Source organism: Anabrus simplex, chromosome 2 (genome assembly GCF_040414725.1).
Source record: "Anabrus simplex isolate iqAnaSimp1 chromosome 2, ASM4041472v1, whole genome shotgun sequence".
NCBI lineage: Eukaryota > Metazoa > Arthropoda > Insecta > Orthoptera > Tettigoniidae > Anabrus > Anabrus simplex.
The window spans coordinates 672,155,171-672,175,341 of record NC_090266.1 but is presented as its reverse complement, the minus strand read 5'-3'; the positions used below and the strand labels follow the sequence as shown (position 1 = coordinate 672,175,341).

Genomic DNA, 20,171 nt, shown 5'->3' with positions numbered 1-20,171 from the left:
CTCTTTTTGACCATGGTTTCTCATATCTTCTCCCTGAGAACACTCGCATGCTTTTGTTAGATCTCTCAGTGTTGTGACCAGATCTTTTCCATATTTCCAATTCTTTTCCATTAATTGCCTCATGCTGAAGATTTGGTCCACTGAAGATCTTCCACTTCTAGAGCCATATTGTTCCTCTTGCAGCCCTCCTTCTACCTTTCTTCTCATTCTCCTCTCTGATATTCTTTCCAGTACCCTGTATTTTTGCCACTTGTGATAAGAGTGTGATTCTTCTATAGTTATCACTAGCGACTAATTCTTATGCAGTTACATATTCCATTCCTTTACTTGTTGACAAATATAAAAGTCTGCAAACTATGGTTCTGATGTGATTCTACCTGTGTTTTATTTTACATAGTGTTAGTAATATTACAAATTTTTAAATATTGAAGGATGTAACATATTTGTGCATATCTAGGTAATTATTCATACATACATACATACATAATCATTATAGACTGTTATGCCTTTCAGCGTTCTGTCTGCAAACCTCTGTGAATTTACTAAACGTCGCCACAATCCTCGATTTGCAACTAGTGTTGTGGCCTCACTTAGTTCTATACCTCTTATCTTTAAATCATTAGAAACGGAGTCTAACCATCGTCGTCTAGGTCTACCTCTACTTCTCTTACCCTCCATAACAGAGTCCATTATTCTCCCAGGTAACCTATCTTCCTCCATTCGTCTCACGACCCCACCACCGAAGCCGGTTTATGCGTACAGCTTCATCCATCGAGTTCATGCCTAAATTAGCCTTTACATCCTCATTCCGAGTACCCTCCTGCCATTGTTCCCACCCATTTGTACCAGCGATCATTCTTGCTACTTTCATGTCTGTTACTTCTAACTTATGAGATATCCTGAGTCCACCCAGCTTTCGCTCCCGCAAAGCAAAGTTGGTCTGAAAACAGACCGATGTAAAGATAGTTTCGTCTGGGAGCTGACTTCCTTCTTACAGAATACTGTTGATCTCAACTGCGAGCTCACTGCATTAACTTTACGACACCTTGATTCTATCTCACTTACTACATTACCATCCTGGGAGAACACACAACCTAAATACTTGAAATTATCAACCTGTTCTAGCTTTGTATCACTAATCTGACATCAATTCTGTTGAATTTCTTACCTACTGACATCAGTTTAGTCTTTGAGAGGCTAATTTTCATACCATACTCATTGTACTTACTTTCAAGTTCCAAGATATTAGACTGCAGGCTTTCGGCACAATCTGCCATTAAGACCAAATCGTCAGCATAGGCCAGACTGCTTACTACATTTCCACATAACTGAATCCCTCCCTGCCATTTTATACCTTTCAGCAGATGATCCATGTAAACTACGAACAGCAAAGGTGAAAGATTACAGCCTTGTCTAACCCCTGTAAGTAACCTGAACCATGAACTCATTCTACCATCGATTCTCACTGCAGCCCAATTGTCAACATAAATGCCTTTGATTGATTTTAATAATCTACCATTAATTCCATAGTCCCCCAGTATAGCAAACATCTTTTCCCTCGGTACCCTGTCATATGCTTTCTCTAGATCTACGAAACATAAACACAATTGCCTATTCCTCTCGTAGCAATTTTCAATTACCTGGCGCATACTGAAAATCTGATCCTGACAGCCTCTCTGTGGTCTGAAACCACACTAGTTTTCATCCAACTTCCTCTCATCGACTGATCGCACCCTCCCTTCCAAGATGCCAGTGAATACTTTGCCTGGTATACTAATCAATGAGATACCTCGATAGTTGTTGCAATCCTTCCTGTTCCCTTGCTTATAGATAGGTGCAGTTACTGCTTTTGCCCAATCTGAAGGTACCTTACCAACCCTCCATGCTAATCTTACTACTCTATGAAGCCATTTCATCCCTGCCTTCCCACTATACTTCACCATTTCAGGTCTAATTTCATCTATGCCTGCTGCTTTATGACAGTGGAGTTTATTTGCCATCCTTACCACTTCCTCAAGCATAATTTCACCACCATAATTTTCCTCCTCCCCATGAGCTTGGCTGTTCGCAACACCACCAGGATGATTTTCTTTTACATTGAGATGATGTTCAAAGTATTCCCTCCACCTCTCCAGTGATTCCCTGGGATCTATTATGAGTTCATCTGAATTACTCAAAACACTCATCATTTCCTTTTTCCCCTCCCTTCATAAGATTCTTTATTACTGTCCAGAAAGGTTTCCCTGCTGCTTGACCTAGCCTTTCCAGGTTATTACCAAAATCCTCCCGCGACTTCTTTTTGGATTCAACAACTATTTCTTTCGCTCTGTTTCTTTCATCTACGTACAAATCCCTGTCTGCCTCGGCCCTTGTTTGGGGCCGTTTCTGATAAGCCTTCTTTTTACGTTTACAAGCTGCTCTCACTTCATCACTCCACCCAGATGTTCGCCTTTTCCCATCTTTACACACAGTTGTTCCTAGGCATTCCCTTGCTGTTTCTACTACAGTATCCCTGTATGCCACCCATTCACTTCCTATATCCTGAACCTGCTTACTGTCTAATTTCCTCATCCTGGAGATTTTCTACCCTTATTCGTTTGCAGACAGATTTCACTTTCTCTACCCTATGCCTAGAGATACTTAGTTCACTACAGATGAGATAGTGGTCTGTATCATCGAAAAATCCCCAGAAATCTCGTACATTCCTAACAGATTTCCTAAATTCGAAGTCGGTTAAGATTTAGTCAATTATGGATCTGGTACCCCTAGCCTCCCCGTGTGTAGCGTTAAATAGCCTTATACTTGAAGAATGTATTTGTAACTGCTAAACCCATACTAGCACAGAAGTCCCACAAACACTTCCCATTCCCATTAGCTTCCATATCTTCCCCCATATGTACCAATCACCCTTTCGTATCCTTCAGTTCTATTCCCAACTCTCGCATTGAAATCGCCCATTAGCACTATCCTATCCTTGCTGTTGACCCTGACCACGATGTCACTCAATGCTTCATAAAACTTGTCAACTTCGTCCTCATCTGCACTCTCACATGGTGAATACACGGACACAATTCTAGTCCTAATTCCTCCAACTGACAAATCTACCCATATCATTCGCTCATTTACGTGCCTAACAGAAACTATGTTGCGTGCAGTGGTATTCCTGATAAAGAGCCCTACCCCAGACTCTGCCCTTCCCTTTCTAACACCCGTCAAGTACACTTTATAATCTCCTATCTCTTCCTCGTTATCTCCCCTTACCCGAATATCACTTACTCCCAGCACATCCAGATGCATCCTCTTTGCTGACTCAGCCAGTTCTACTTTCATTCCTCCATAAGCCCCATTAATATTGATAGCTCCCCATCGAATTCCATTTCGTTCGCCAAGTTGTTTCCACGGAGTCCCTCGCCTGTCAAATGGGAGTGGGACTCCGTTACTCGCATAGGTCCGAGGCTTGCTTAAAATGTTCTGAGCTCGGTAAATTCATGAAGCAGGATTCTACCCTACTTGCACATAGTCCAAGTGAGGATCTCTGCTCTAACGGATTATGGACCACCGGTGAATTGTATAGTCCTAGCCGCCTGAGCACAAGGAGGGCCATGACTCAGAATATGTCCGAGATGCCCACTTCCATTCCATAGCAACTGGTATCCCGACTCTCAGGACCACTTACTAGGCCACTCAGCCGTTGCCCATGGTTCCTGAACTTAGGACGTGACTACAGTACCCCACACCATGAACCATAATTATTCAATTATTAATTTTCAGACTAAAGTAAAATAATTGGCAATTTCCATCCCATATAGAATGTATTTAAACTGCTAAAGTTGGCTTTAAAATTCCCTTAAAATTGGGATTTCCAACCCTTTTTCTGTGAAATACGGTATGTCCAAGTGCCTCATCTGCTTAAAACAACACTAATCCTTTCTCTGAATTTGAGATAGCTAGGTGCCTTTCATTGGTCAGAGTTTCTAACAAACTCCATGCAGTCTTGAAACAAAATTTATTCAAGCTCTCTTATATGTTTGCAAGATCATTAGTGGTGAACAAGAAGAGCCCCCGAAAGGTATCAATCAATCAGTCAACACTGATATGCATTTGGTGCAGTTGCCCAGGTGGCAAGTTCCTTATCCATTGTGTTCCTAGCCTTTTATTAAATGACTAGCGAATGTACCCGTGCTTCGCTACGGTATTCTACATTGTATTCGGTTATCGAAGTAAATAGTGTACATGCAGTAAATAAGATTGTTTTAAAATTGCATGTCTCTTAGCGTTATCCGAGAAAGAGCATGGGGAGTTCCCCGTACGTTGTTTCCAATGTAAAGTGTTTGTTACGGATTTGTGATATAGCGGCAGACTCACTTGCCTACTGCCATTCACAATCGAGTTGGGATGATTACGTAATAATTGCAGGCCCCATTGCCTACTACGCGGACAAAATCGATTTGAGGAGTTTTCGTTAATACGGCAGCCCCCTTCCTACTTCCAGACAGATTTCAGTTGAGGAGTTTTTATTATAATGGCAGGCAATTACCCTACTATCACTCGAAATTGAGTTGTGCAGTTATCATTATAATGCCAGGCCCATTTTCCTACTGCCAGCCAGCTTACTGCCAGTCGCACCAAGTTGGTGAGTTTCCATCAAAATAGCAGGCCACTATGCCTAATGCCAGTCACATTTTAGATGAGGACATTTCTTTATAATGATAGGCACCCTTGCCTACTGCCAAACACAATCGGGTAGGGGAGTTTTAAACAAAACTGCATGCTCACTTGCCTTCTGCAAGTCAAATCGAGAAGGGAACTATTCATTATAATTGTAGGCTTTCCTTACTAATGACAGTTACACAGGAGTTGGAGAAGGAACCCTTTCCTACTGCCAGTCAAAGTCGGTGTGGGGAGTACTTATTACAATAGCAGACCCACCCTTTCTCGATCGCTAAAAATCGACATCAGTGAATATATATAGATCGACATACGAAAGTATATGCGTATTTACAATATTGAAGACCTTCATTTACAGATTAACTGCTACTAAACGTACGTCATATCGACAAAGGATTATACCATAAGACACGCCGGATTTAGTGGCCTAAATGGCTGGTCCTATGATATGTCATCTATTCTTGGGTCAGATTGAATTAGAAACGTGGAACAGGGTAAAGGTTTTGTAAGATTATCTCACATTACATTACTTTTCGGATACATACATAGCATTTGGCTCACATATGGCTACTGGGTGGGCCAATTTTCGTGAAGAGTTTAATGATTCTGTATTTCATATAAGTAATTGAAAGTATGAATTATGCATGTGAAAATTCCAAATTGACTTAACATCGATTAAAGAGAAAAATCAAACGTAAAAGGGATACAGATACGGCAAAAAGTCATAAGACCACGGTTGTAGATCATTCCAAATTGAACGGAGATTGTGCAATCCGTTATAGGATAGGAATTTCCGAAGGTCTGCACCATCATTAAAATTGCCTGCGTATTTCGATATTCTTCGGGGATTCAAAGTGAAAAATTTAATGATCTAGGAAGTTTTCCGTTCATTACAGGCTTAAACGTATAATTTTGTCAAATTTCAATTATCTTCTTTTTCTTCTGGCAGATTATGGCGCAATTTGGATTTTGGGCGAGGCGGGTAAAAATTAGTACTTTCAGGAAACTAAACCAAAAATTATGGAGATGGTCATTATTACCCCTTAAACGGAAAGCTGTACGAAAATTTCGCCAAAATAGTCAGTGTAGAGGCACACAGTCGTTACGATTTGATTTATATAGGTAAGGAATCTGCTCCATGTAAAACACCTTTTGGGCTATGTCCGCTGGACTTAACCTGCAAAAGTGACCATTCATGATATCTCCCTTAGTATTTATTTTTTATTTAGATTTTATTATTTTTCTTTAGATCTACAGTAATAATACCCATTTGATCCGTTATAAAGAAAAATAACAATGTCCAGCCTAAGCCAAATTACATACTACTAACTTGGTGGACCCTACATAGGCGGAATACCGGACAACCATGCAAGGTTCCACCCCTAGCTAAATCTGTTAAGCTGCCTCTAACATGGACGGATGACCGGCTCACATGCTAGGGCACCCCCTATCTCTAAATTAAGCCTATAACTAATTACAACATTAAATCTATACTAATCTATCTTAAGCTGCCTCTAACATGGACGGATGACCAGCTCACATGCTAGGGCACCCCCTACGTCTAAATTAAGCCTATAACTAATTACAACATTAAATCTATACTAGTTCTAAATCTATACTAATCTATCCTAAGCTGCCTCTAACATGGACGGATGACCAGCTCACATGCTAGGGCACCCCCTACATCTGAATTAAGCCTATAACTAATTACAACATTAAATCTATACTAATTCTATCCTAGTACCCCTTATCATTAACATGGACGGATGACCAGCTCACATGCTAGGGCACCCCCTACGTCTAAATTAAGCCTATAACTAATTACAACATTAAATCTATACTAGTTCTGAATCTATACTAATCTATCCTAAGCTGCCTCTAACATGGACGGATGACCAGCTCACATGCTAGGGCACCCCCTACATCTGAATTAAGCCTATAACTAATTACAACATTAAATCTATACTAATTCTATCCTAGTACCTCTTATCATTAACTAATAAATCAAAACCAATACTGTCTCAATACACATAAATACACCTTCACTTGAATAAATACCCTCTAAACTTCGCTATCTTTCCTAATATCCATAAATACACCTTCACTTGAAAAAAATACCCTCTAAACTTCGCTATCTCTTTTAATATCCATCCATCGAACTCAACAATCATTCACTTCATTTCCATGCCACATATCATTACATATCTACCTCTTATTATAAAGACACCTTTACTAGAATAAATACCCACTAAACTTCGCTATCTTTCTTATCATCCATTCGCCACCATGCCCCTGCTGAACATACACACAAACCTTTGCACATTCCATTCCTCCTACATTTCCTCTACTTGTCTCTCTCAGGGTTGCTGATTCCATGCTTCAGCGGTATTATGAATGTCACAGACCCCATACACGCTAACCTTAGCACATTCCATTCCTACTACATTTCCTCTACTTGACTCCCTCGTGGTTGCTGATTCCATACTTCCGTTGCACTCACATTCTGCTAATACGTATTCTACTCATGTTGCAACTTTATCACTGCACTACCTATCTATTCCTGCTCATCTTATTCAACCATGCTTAATCTAATTAAATAATCATCTAAAACCAACTTTGCTTGCCGATTTACCATTAACTAATAAATCACTTACCAATACCATTTAAACTTCGCTACCTCTCTTAACATTCATCCATCATCGTCATACTTAACACTTCAATTCCAGTCCTCATTCACTTTACAATTATAATACACATTAAGACATCTTTACTTGAATAAATACCATCTAGACTTCGCTACCCCTCTTCTCATCCATCCATCGAATTCAACAATCTATCCATCTTATATCTCAAGTCTCATTACTTGAATAAGTACCATACAATTACAGTACACTTAAAAACACCTTATCACCTCGCTACCTCTCTTATCATTCATCCATCATACCATACACATGCAGATACCATCACTTCTTTACTTTAACCATTAAAATGCTCTTCGAACTCAACAATCCATCCATCTTATATCTCAAGACACCATTATATGAATAAGTGCCATACAATTACAGTACACGTAAAAACACCTTATCACCTCGCTACCTCTCTTATCATTCATCCATCATATATCTATTATCATCACCTTTCATATTTAACACTTCAATTCCAGTAGATACCATCCAACCTCCTTTATATCTCCAAACTCGTAACAATTACACTACACATATAGACATCATTACTTGAGTAAGTACCATCTAAACTTCGCTACCTCTCTTATCATCCATCCATCTAAACTCTGATCCAACTTCTAAACATCAATACATATCTACCTCTTTTCATTCTTCACTTGAATAAATACCCTCTAAGCTTCACTACCTCTCTTATCATCCATCCATCGCACTCCACAATCATTCTCTTCAATTCCATACCACATATCCTTACATATATACCTCTTATCATTAACTAATAGATCACTCACCAATACGATCTCCGTCATGCCATCACTTGAATAAATACCATACACTTGGTCTATCCATCTTCTACCTAAAGACACCATCACTTCAATTACAATTATACTACACATACAGGCACCATTACTTGAGTAAATACACACATACAAACACCACCATAACTACGCTTCTGTCTTCCATCATAGGCAAACTATGTTACTTACTACTGTTACTTGACTTTTTACTTCTCGTAATTATTCCTTCCATTTTTCCTTTTTTGTCCCATAGGTCCTTCAAACTCAAGCTTCTCCCTTTGATCACGGCACTTCTTACTTCTGCTTCCTCCCTCAAACCATTATTCTCGCTCCGATTCTGTCCGCTTGTATTACCCTGTGGTTCTTTTTCTTCCCTCGCGCAGACTTCCGACACTAATTCATCCATTAAATTCCTGACTACTTCCATCCTTCTTGCATTTACTTTTTCTTCAGCTCTTTTCATGATCTCTTCCCAGGAACCCCATCTACTCAGTGTTCCTTCATTTACAGTATGTACATCAGCCCTGGTAGTTTCTTCTTGCCTCGAACTGTCAGCCCTGCTAGTTTCTTCTTGCCTCAAACTCTCATCCATTAATTTCAGTTTCGATATTGTCCACTTTCGGGTCCAATTCCTGTCGCTCACCACGAGTATCTGACCACTAATATACGCTTTCAATCCCTGAATTTTTGCTTTCACAAGATGTTTCTTAAGAATTTTAAAATTTCTACTCTCTTCTCTTCCGAAATCTCTCTTAATTCTAATGTTCTCACACTGTAGATTACCAGCGTTCCTTATCACTATGTCTGCCATCAATGAAGATAGCAGCGACACTTTTATGGGCCTGTGCCCTCCCACCTTGCCAACTCTCTCCACATTGTCTATATCTACCTCACTGAAATTTATTTTCATTTTTTTTTTGTATAACATCTACCACTTTGTAAATAATGTCCACTTTAGATTCTGCCTTGTCTTCCTCCACCCCATAAATAAATATGGATTTCTTCTTGCGCTCCTGTCTGCAGAATTCGATTTCTTTCTTCAGGTTTACCATCTCTTCATCCATATTTTTTATTTTCTCTCTTAGTGACACCAGTTCTTTCTCGCTGCCTTCTATCATCGCCTTCGTATTCTTCATATAATCCTGGATCCACTGTCTCGTCTTTTCTTGCTCCTGGCCTTGTTCTTGAAGCATTTTCTTTAATTGTTCAAACGGACATACCTCCTGTATTACTTCTCTTACTACTTTCCTCATAACCTCTACGTCTACCCAATTCATCGTATCTATCTCCTTGCCGACCGCTTGACCTTACCGCTTCCTCACTCTTAATCCACTCCACTCAGCAGGCGCACGCCACACGACACGTCCGTCCTCCTCACTGGCTTAAGCTAGACTGATATCTCCCTTAGTAATCCTCCTGACGAAAGAATGCACATGAAAAAAAGGTTTAGAGGTGGAATTCCATCACGTTTGGTCGATTTCCAGTCAGGTTGGTCTTGTTCTGTATATGTTGTGGAAGAGTAAAATCACCATTTCGGTTCCCTATAAACCGCCAGTCCATTCCGGAACATGAAATGTTATTTACGTTTAAAACCTACCTTTGGACAGGTGGATGCTAAATATAAATTTTGGTTCGAATGTCTTCAGTAGTTTTCAAATTGTAAGGAGTACGCTTTACACGCACCCGCTCGGGAGTTAAGTCCGATGGGACTTGTACAGAAAAACGGTCCGTTAATGATATCTCCCTTATTAATCCTCGTATCGAAATGATGCACATGAGAAAAAAGGTTTAGAAATTATTATCTACCAAGGTAGGTAGATTTCCATTAAGTTTGGTTGTGTATATTTTGTGGAAGTGCAAAATCACTGTTTCGGTTTCGTATAAACCCCCAGTCAGTTCAGGGATTTAGAAACAATATTTGCCCAAAACCTATCAAGGACAGGTGTATTCTAAATATGAGTCTTGGTGGAAATACATCCAGTAGTTTGTAGCACTCGCGTACATACGGCGTAATTAAGGAAGAAATAATACAGTTAAGAAAGTTGAAAGTAATAGAAAATGGATTATAACTGCGGACAGCCGGATAACGACAAATATGTAAATGCCAAGTGAATGTATTGGAAAATCAAATGCCCCTCAATAAATTATGCTAGTGTGAGTAATGGATATAATAAAGCGGTAACAGAGGAGAAATTTAGGTCAGTGATTCTTAGGTAAACAAATAATAAGAAGATGACTAATGGTGTTATTACTTAATCTATTCGAGGGCGGTTATAATATCCAACGATATTCCGCCAATATCCCGCAGATAGGCCGATTGACGCCTCTCTTGCCTTCTACCCAAGGAACAACCACGAATTTAAAAGCATGATGAGGAAAATGGCAATACGTTACTTCCCTGCTGGCATGCAGTCAGAGACGTTGCCATGGTAACCTGTAGTTTCGTTGTCGGTCTGTCGGTCACTCAATGCAGAGCATGATACCAGCGGAAAATTGTAAATTTCTCCGTCATGTGAAGAGTAAGGTAAATTATGAACATAACGAAAGTTGTTTATAATGAAGAGACGTTTCACGTACGGTAAACGAAGTTTACAGAAAATCAATAGTATAAGAGAAAATGGAGGAAACCCATTCTGGTTTTCCTATAAACCACCCGTCTATTCGACGATTGTAAAATAATATGCATATAGAAACCTTCCCCAAGATGAGTATTCTCTAAATATGAAGTTTGGTTGAGATCTATTCAGCCGTTTCGAAGTGATGGTGGAAAAACCATTCAGGTTTTCCTATAAACCCCCGTCTATTGAAAGATTTTAAAATGATATGCATATCGAAACCTTCCCCGGGATGAGTATACTCTAAATATGAAGTTTGATTGAGATCTATCCAGCCGTTTCGAAGTGATGGTGGAAAAACCATTCTGGTTTTCCTATAAACCCCCGGTCTATTCAAAGATTTTAAAATAATATGCATATCGAAACCTTCCCCGAGATGAGTATACTCTAGATATGAAGTTTAGTTGAGATCTATCCAGCCGTTTCAACGTGATGGTGGAAAAACCATTCTGGTTTTCCTATAAACCCCCCGAGTATTGAAAGATTTTAAAATGATATGCATATCGAAACCATCCCCGGGATGAGTTTACTCTAAATATGAAGTTTGGTTGAGATCTATCCAGCCGTTTCGACGTGATGGTGGAACAGACAAACAAACAGACAGACTAACAAACAGACAAACAAACAGACACGAAACGTAAAAACCACCGATTCGGTCTTGAGTTGACCTAAAACGGATAAATATCTGAAAAATTGGCAAAACAAAAGAAATTACAGACAGCGGACCCCCTACAATTTTATTTATATAGAAGATTACAAAGCATTTGGAAATTTATTGAACATCTCTTTGGTAAATTATTCTAATCCCTAACTCCCCTACTTCTAAACAAATATTTGCCCCAATTTGTTCTCTTGAATTCCAACTTTATCTTCATATTTTGATCCTTCCTACTTTTAAAAACACCACTCAAAATTATTTGTCTATTAATGTCATTCCACGCCATCTTTCCACTGACAGCTCAGAACATACCACTTACCTTTCTGAAAGAGCGCATCTGGAGGGTCGTCCACCTTTTCAATACATTACAGTATATGTTTTTGGTTGATTTACATAAATAATGTTACATCATTACTAAGTCTTAAGCAGGACATGTTTTGCCTATTTTTAGGTATCTTCAGTCGCTGTTCCTAATATCTAAGATCAAAATTGTTAAGTTTGCTAAGGATCCCAGGCTTTGCTTATGATAAAATGCTTAAAATAGTTACGGTAACATGAACTGCTCTGTCTAAAAAGTTATGCTTACACATACTATAGGTCTTATAAAAACATCCTTGATGTGATTGTTACACTTAATTTTTATTTTTTTACTATATACTACTTCAATCCAATGTTACTTATGCGGACATTGGGCTGGCATTAATTGCTCAGTCTATAATGTCCAACGTGTGTGCAACCTATGAAAACTTCACTGACTTGATCACTTTTTTTGTAATGTTCCTTCTTTCAGATAAAAAGTCAGTTGTGGTTTCATGGGATGTTGTTGATGTGCTCAGTTGTCTGACAATTCTTCTTCTTCGTTGCACTGTGGTGATTAAAATTAAGTAAAACAGGGCTGCCTGCTGTTATGTGAGTCGGAAGTGGGGGGTACTTCCCAAGATTGTTCTTTCTGTTGTTGTTGTTGTTGTTGTTGTTGTTGTTGTTGTTGTTGTTGTTGTTGTTGTTGTTGGAGGACCTTCTTGCTCATTAAAGGGTTGAGGGTGTTGCATTGAGAGTCTGTAATGAGAAAAGTGTCTTAGTTGTGAAGTTTATAAAAACAAAGTATAAAATGGGGGTACTAAACGGAACCTTACTCACCCCGTCGCTTCTCTTGCAGCTGACTTGCTCCTGTGGTGCTTCCTGTCCGACTGGCAGCGGCTAATGCTGTGCACCTTGTGTTGCATCTGTGTGTGTTGGGGAGTGGTGGGTGGAAGGGGTATTGGCTGTTGTCGGAGAAGGGGCTATGTCTGTGGGCAGAACTTTTCCATTTGGAGATTTGTTGACGTTTTGGAACATGTTTTCTTTTACTTTTAATATTTTAAATAAACATGGGATCTGGTTGTAAAGAGGATTTTTAGCCTCTGTGATATCATTTAAATTATAATTTTGATTGAAAAACTGGTCTACGAAAATGTAAATGTTTTCGAACTCGTTCATCAATCTGCCATTTTTCATTCTCTTAAATACGGTTAAATCTTGTTCTATGGTTGTGTAAGCATGTCCTGGATTGTGTAAGAATGTCCTGTTTCATTCATATGGATGCTCATTGCCAAAAATTTATGGTGTTAGTTTGCATTAAAATGTTCTAAGTATCTTGTTGAAAAACTTCTTGTTTGCCCGATGTATGAAACAAGGCATTGAACAAAGGTGTGTTCATAAATCCCGGATCCTGAGTATTGGTCTTTGTTGGAATTGACGCCGTTGTGATTTAGGAATATGCCTTAATTGGTATTTAGTGTTTTAAAAGGAATTTTGAAGTCGTGTTTCTTAAACAGGTTAGAAATTTGGCATATATTGGGATTGCTGTAAGTGTAAGTGGCAAATTTGCACTTTTTTTTTTTTTTTTTTTTTCCAGAATTAACTTCAAAGTTTGTCTGTTTCTAATTTTTCTTATTGTTTTATTGACCATTTCAATGTTAAACCCATTAAACTTGGCCATGTTCCGTATGTACTGTAATTGAATCGTGCAGTGGAGTAAGGAACTAAGTCAAAATCGACCCTTTTCATTTTATTGCCTCATTTACCTGATATAACCAAGCCCTATCGTTTGGTGAATGAAAGAAATAAGTCAGCCTTCTCCTTGTGGGAGAAACAGTGGATGGACATCAGGCATATTCTGAAGAAACTCACTTAGTGCGTTTCTTGACCACTTGCAATTCATGACTTAGTTCCATTCTTGGCCGCATGTTGCATGCGATGTAAGTATAACAGGGGATATTTCAATTTACGGCGTTGGTACAACACTAAACTGATATCCGATCATATTCAATCATTCCCTCTGAAATGGACTCATAACGGAGGGAAAGAACTGCATTACTTAGATGCCCGCTTAACTATTAAAGAAATGCACAACATGTTTGTCACAAAATACCCAGAGTGTGGAGTCAAGTACAGCTTCTACAGAACTTATTTTGTTGAGAATTATAACTACCGGTTCGGACGACCACAGATCGATGTCTGCAGTAAGTGTGAGGAGTTCACAGCTAAACTTGGGAATCCACATATTTTTGAATCAGCAAAGCGTGTAGCTCAGGCTGAATATGATGTTCGTAAAAGAAGAAGCAGGAAATTCTACAGGTCATTGAAAGAAGTTGCAACACTGTGCAGAACAAATGACAAAGTGACAGCCCTTGCCTTTGACTTTATGCAAAATCTGCCCCTCCCACACATACCGCTGCAAGAAGTGTTTTACATGAGACAGTTGTGGGTGAATGTGTTTTGTATTCATGATCTTGCAACGGACAAGTGTGTTGTGTATATGTATCATGCCAAGGAAAGAAGGGTGCGAATGAAGTTGCTTCTTTCCAGAAAGATTATATAGACGAATTTGTGTCAGAAAATGTTGATCAGTTATAAGTTTTCTCTGATGGTTCTCCAGGCCAAAATAAGAACCATACAGTCATAAGACTAATGCTAGGCCTGGCAGCTTCAAATCGATGTAAGGAGATTAGACAGTACTTTCCCGAGAGGGGTCATTCATTCCTACCATGCGACAGGGACTTTGGGGTATTTAAGAAAAACATTTAAAAAGTGGACAGAGTTTATACTATCAAAGAGTATATGACAATTATTGTAAACAGAAAAGCAAATGTTACAGTTAAGTTAGTAGACTCAAGTGCAGTATTTAATTTTGACAAGTGGTGGCCCGAGTTTTTTTTAAAAAGTGACTGTATCAGCTGAAATATTGACAAAGAATACTCCTCGTGCTGGAAAGATTGCATTTTCTCCTTCTTCGTTTAAAGAATACAGATATAGGTCAGAGAAACCAGGAGTTCTTGTAGCACTTCCCTTCATAAACAGCATTGTGAAACAAACTTTTGCACATTTTCCTTGCAACCAATGGCAGGCAGCATATCCAGAGGGTGGGGTTCCAAGAAAAGCTGAGAAGATTAAGGACTTGCGTAAACTGTTGAAATATGTTGCGAATGAGGATGCTTTGGCATTTTATTTGGACATTATTTCGCAGCCAATGAATTCCCCTTAGGTTAGTAGTCTCGGTTGTAATATTGCAGTTATTTGGCGCTTCAAGGTCATTTGTATTTGTTTCCCTGTTTTTTTTCTGTTGGATAAACTGTAAACAGTGCTTATGTATTGCATTATGCTATGTTTAATATGTAACAAAGGTTGGTATAGTTCGTATGAGAGATTTATTCCCAACCCCCAATTTTTTTCGGTGTTTTTGGAGAAAGGAACTAAGTCAAAAAAGTTCAAACGGTCATAAAATTTATAAATTTTTCTTGAACATTTTCCTGTTACCTCCGTTACATATCTATCACTGATCTAAATATTATATAAAATAATGGGAACTATTCATTGAAGCGTGTTGAAGAAAATCAGTTTTTTTGCTCTCCTGAAAAGTAGCAAAATCTGACTTAGTTCCTTACTCGACTGCACGATTCAATTCTTTGTTGAGGTCTTTGTGTGTGAGGGGTATTTTAAATGCTCGATGTATTAGACTGCAGTAGGCTGCGCGTTCTTGAAAATTTCCGCATCTATAATACCACTTCTCAGACATGATTCAACTCCTATTATATTATGTGGTAAATATTTTTTTAATTAAATGACTTAATTCACATGCCCTTCACTCGTAGTCCCTCGTATCTTTCCTGATGGCTGCAGAACCTCCTTTTCTCCTTCCTATGATCCTGTTCCATATCTCTTTTCCTATCCTCAACATTTCTGTTTTGTACACCTACCATATCCTGTACATAATTTTAGGGAGACCTACTTTCCTTTGTGAGAATCATAATTATTTCCCTCAAACTCTCAAATGCTTCCCTCACACTTCTGTTCACACCAACAACCCCTATACCTGCATTCCTTAGCCATTCTTTACCCTTCATTATGGAAAAAATATTCTAATTGAGGAGGAGGTCAGGGTAGCACTCCTTAGAATGCAGCAAAGCTTAAAATTGAACACTTCAAATTCAGTGTCAAAGTTTTAGGCAATCTCATATTAAATATGCAATCTGACTACACACCTGTAAAATATAATGTTACTAGGCGAGTTGGCCGTGTGGTTAGGGGCGTGCAGCTGTGAGCTTGCATCCGGGAGATAGTGGTTTTGAACCCCACTGTTGGCAGCTTTCTTCTGTAGTTTCCCATTTTCACATGCCCTGTACCTTAAGGCTGTACCTTAATTAAGGCCACAGCTACTTCCTTTCCACTCCTAGCCTTTTCCTGTCCCATCGCCACCATAAGACCTATCTGTGTCGGTGCGACATAAAGCCAATTGTTAAAGGTAAATTATAATTTTAATAAGAAAATTAGTCATCATCCTTGGCCTGATCTACAGGAATAAAGAGCCTATTTACCCTGAGAGTTTCTTGAGCTTGTTTATAGACTGATCAAAAACACACTTGGGAACAGGCTTGCAGAAAATATGCCACAGTATTCCAGACTGAAATACATGCAGTCCTACAATGTGCTTACAGAAGCATAAAAAAAGATTTTAAAAGCAAAAAGCTATTCAGACAGCCAAGCATCACTTAGGGCTTTATTGAACACCAAGGCACTGTTGAACCTTGGAGAACACAATGATGTCGGTCTTTTGTGAGTACCAGGTCACAGAGACATTGAGAGAAATGAAGAAGCTGCCAGACTTGCTAGGCAAGGATTAGCATTGTGCTTAATGGGACCAGAACCAGCCCTTCGAATACCTAAGCATTCCGTTCGGGAAGTCATCACGAGTTGGTCCAGGAATGAGCACATTAATAGGTGGAAAACAACAAGTATCAAATATGGAAAACTATTTATTAAAGAACTCTGTAAGAAAATAACTGAAACACTTCTTCGGTGTAGTAAAACTCTCTTAAGATTCTTAATATCACTGCTCACCAGGCATGTACCTTTGAGCATTAAAATAAATGGGAATTTTGAAGAACAACCTAGAATGCAGGTTATGTAGAAAGGAGTTAGAAAAGAACTCATCATATTATCTGTACATGGAAGTCTATAGCCTGCGAGAGGTAAATAATATATGAGAATGAAATCACTGAACCAAAGAAATTAATACTGACTCATTACTGGGAATTTATATTCTTGGAATGGACTGATGCTAATTCCAAACAGGGTAGTACAGTAAGCCAACAAGCTGCAGTACATCTGTAACAATGCTGACTATCTTTTGTTAAACAAAAAACGAGGAAAACAAGAGTGAAGGATTAGCAAAAAATTCATTAATTAATTTGTAGAGAACTTATCATTTTCCTTTCACATTCTAGCTTTAAAGTGTTCACTGTTAAAAATATTAAATTCCTATGATGCTATGGATTGGATATTATTACATATTGTAGTAATGAAAGGTTCTGTAACCTGGAGTGGAGGATATTGCTTGTTGTTTAAAGGGGCCAGCATTTAGGTCATCGGTCCACCTGTAGATAGATAAATTCATTTTCAGAATTCTACTGTAAAAACTATTCCTTATGTTCCTTTCAGCTAATTCAGAAATGCATTATAATGTCCTTGTAAATCTAAAATGTACTACAATGTATTTTGCTCAACAAACTTAACACATTTCCCTTCCTAGTACTGCACATTAAGCCACATTCCCTAAAGAGATGAGAAACCACAGAGCCATTTGGCTGTGCAATATGGGTCACATTACTGGAAGCTTGCTTCCACGAGACGGTGGGTTCAAATCCCACTGTCAGTAGCCCTGAAGATCGTTTCCGATTGTTTCCCATTTTTACACCAGTTAAATGCTGTGCTTTAAGTAAGGCCATGAATAATACCCTTCCCATCTGACTATTGCTGAAAATATGTACGTGTTAGTGCAACATCAAACTACTAGCCAAAAAAATGAGAAGCAAATATTGAGTGGTTTGAGATTAAACAACAGTGACTATAGAGAGATTCCTTCAGAAGAATCCATACTATTTAATGTCAACTCAGTTAATGTAACCTTAAAGCTTTTCAGACTGTCGAAAACACTACTTTTAACACGCTAACTACGCTGCTGGAAAAACAACATGCAACATCCTCAAGTACTGTGTTCAGTGGCACCAGGTATAATACGTGCATACTGAGGGGTTGTTATGATGGTGATTCATTTGTCACAGACATCGGTGATCAGATGGCGCTTAGGAGGCCGGTCAGTGTGCACTGTTTTGACTCTCCAGGCTGTAACTGTGCTGAGGTTAGAGGTGAACAGTGTTTGCAACATTAATTGTAGGGTACAACCATGCCCTGCCGATGAGTACATACTCCTCAACAGCAGCCATTTGAACAGGGTTGCATTGTAGGCCTTCGGGAAGCTGGATGGATATATCGACGGATTGCTGCACATCTTGGGCACAGTGTATATATGGTGTGTCACTGCTTATAGCAGTGGTCTGTGGAACATTCCCACACCCATAGACAGGCTCCGGACGTCTGCATAGTACAGACACATGTCAAGATTGATGCATTGTGCGAGCAGCAGTGACCGATCAAACATCTTCAAGGAACAAAACCTGATCACATGTTGCACCTGCTATGTCACCAAGGACCATTGGGAACAGTCTGCTTGCAGCAGGACTACAATCACGTGTTCCTCTGGCCAGGCTACCAATGATACCACGACCCCGCCAAGCACGGCTACTCAGGTGTCATGGAAGAGTCGACTGGAGAGAGGAATGGCGCTCTGTTGTCTTCAGTGATGAGCGTAAGTTCTGTCTGTATGCAAATGATGGATGTACACGTTACGGCGTAGACCTGGTGAGTGGTTTCTTCCAGAGTATATTCGCCCACAACACCCAGGTTATCGTTCTACGTTGCGATTTTATTTTATGTAAATAAATATCACACGAGAACACGTTCACTTCCTTATACAAATTACTTTATTTACACTGTACGTCCCAACACACAATTATACACAGTTGCAAATGACACTATATACAACACTCAATAGCGGACAGTTTCACGGACCGGGCGAGTTGGCCATGCGGTTAGTGACGCGCGGCTGTGAGCTTGCATCTGGGAGATAGTGGGTTTGAATCCCACTATTAGCAGCCCTTAAGATGGTTTTCTGTGGTTTCCCATCTTCACACCAGGCAAATGCTGGGGCTGTACCTTAATTAAGGCCACGGCTGCTTCCTTCCAACTCCTAGGCCTTTCCTATCCCATCGTTGCCATAAGACCTGTGTCGGTGCGACGAAAAGCCACTAGCAAAAAAAAAAGTCCTGGGAAGACTTGAATGTGATGTTAATAACGAGTTTCTCCTCCGCGAGCCCTCAAAACAGCAGCAATACGGCTAGGCATTGACTCTACAAGGTGTTTGAATCGTTCTGATGGGACCTGGACCTACACATCTTGCACTGCTACACACAATTGGTTTTGTGTAGTTGGTGCGGGGTTCATGGAGCGTACACCAGCATTGACAGCATCCCATAAATGCTCGATTGGATTAAGATCAGGGAATCTGGAGGGCCATTCCATGGTCATAACTTCACTGGAGTGCTTCTCCAACCACCTGCGTGCCACCACAGAGCGGTGACACGGCGCATTGTTCTGTTGAAAATGGCATCTCCATCAGGGTACTCTAGGGCCAGAAAGGGATGCAGATGGTGTGAAAGAATGTCCACATAACGTGCACCTGTCAGCGCTCCCTGCCGCTGGACAATGGGGCCTGATTGTCACCATAAGAACACTGCCCAGACCAGAACTGCGCCACCTCCCGCCAAGACACAACCTTGTTGACACACAGGATCCATAGCTTCATGCGGCATACACCACACTCTCACGCGCCCATCAGCTCGATACAACTGGAACTGGGATTCACCAGACCATACCACATGCCGCCACTGTTCCATGGTCCGTTGTCGAAGTTCACGGGCCCATGCACTTTGTTGAGCTCTGTGTCTAGGTGTCAGCAAAGGGACACGAGTTGGTCGCCAGCTGTTGAAGCCCATGCGGTGCAGTTGCCTCCTTACAGCCCTCGTAGAAGTGGGTTCCTGACTCACAATATTGAACTGCGTGGTGATCTGACTCACAGTAGCCCTTCAAGCGCCCAGTAATGGTTCTGCGGAGGCAACGTGATATATGTTCGTTAAACACCTGTGGTCTTCTCGTGCCCCGGTTACGTGGGTGATACCATTCTCTCTGCGATATTGAAGTCCACCCTCAACACTGTTGACCTCAGAAACCCAAATTCACGTGTAATCTGCGCAGTGTTATGACCCGTGCGCCGATTATCATCCCACGTTCAAAGCCGGTTAACTCGCGATGTATTGCC

The 20,171-nt window shown here is 39.9% G+C and overlaps 2 protein-coding genes across 2 annotated transcripts in view; one reads left to right on the top strand and one right to left on the bottom strand.

The window, feature by feature from the left end:
* Window positions 1-20,171, bottom strand: part of Ipo9 (Importin 9) — an 839,375-nt gene that overhangs the window by 91,066 nt on the left and 728,138 nt on the right. The window lies entirely within an intron of this gene.
* Window positions 1-20,171, top strand: part of Zyx (lipoma-preferred partner zyxin) — a 242,056-nt gene that overhangs the window by 211,018 nt on the left and 10,867 nt on the right. The gene's annotated exons all lie outside the window — the stretch shown is intronic.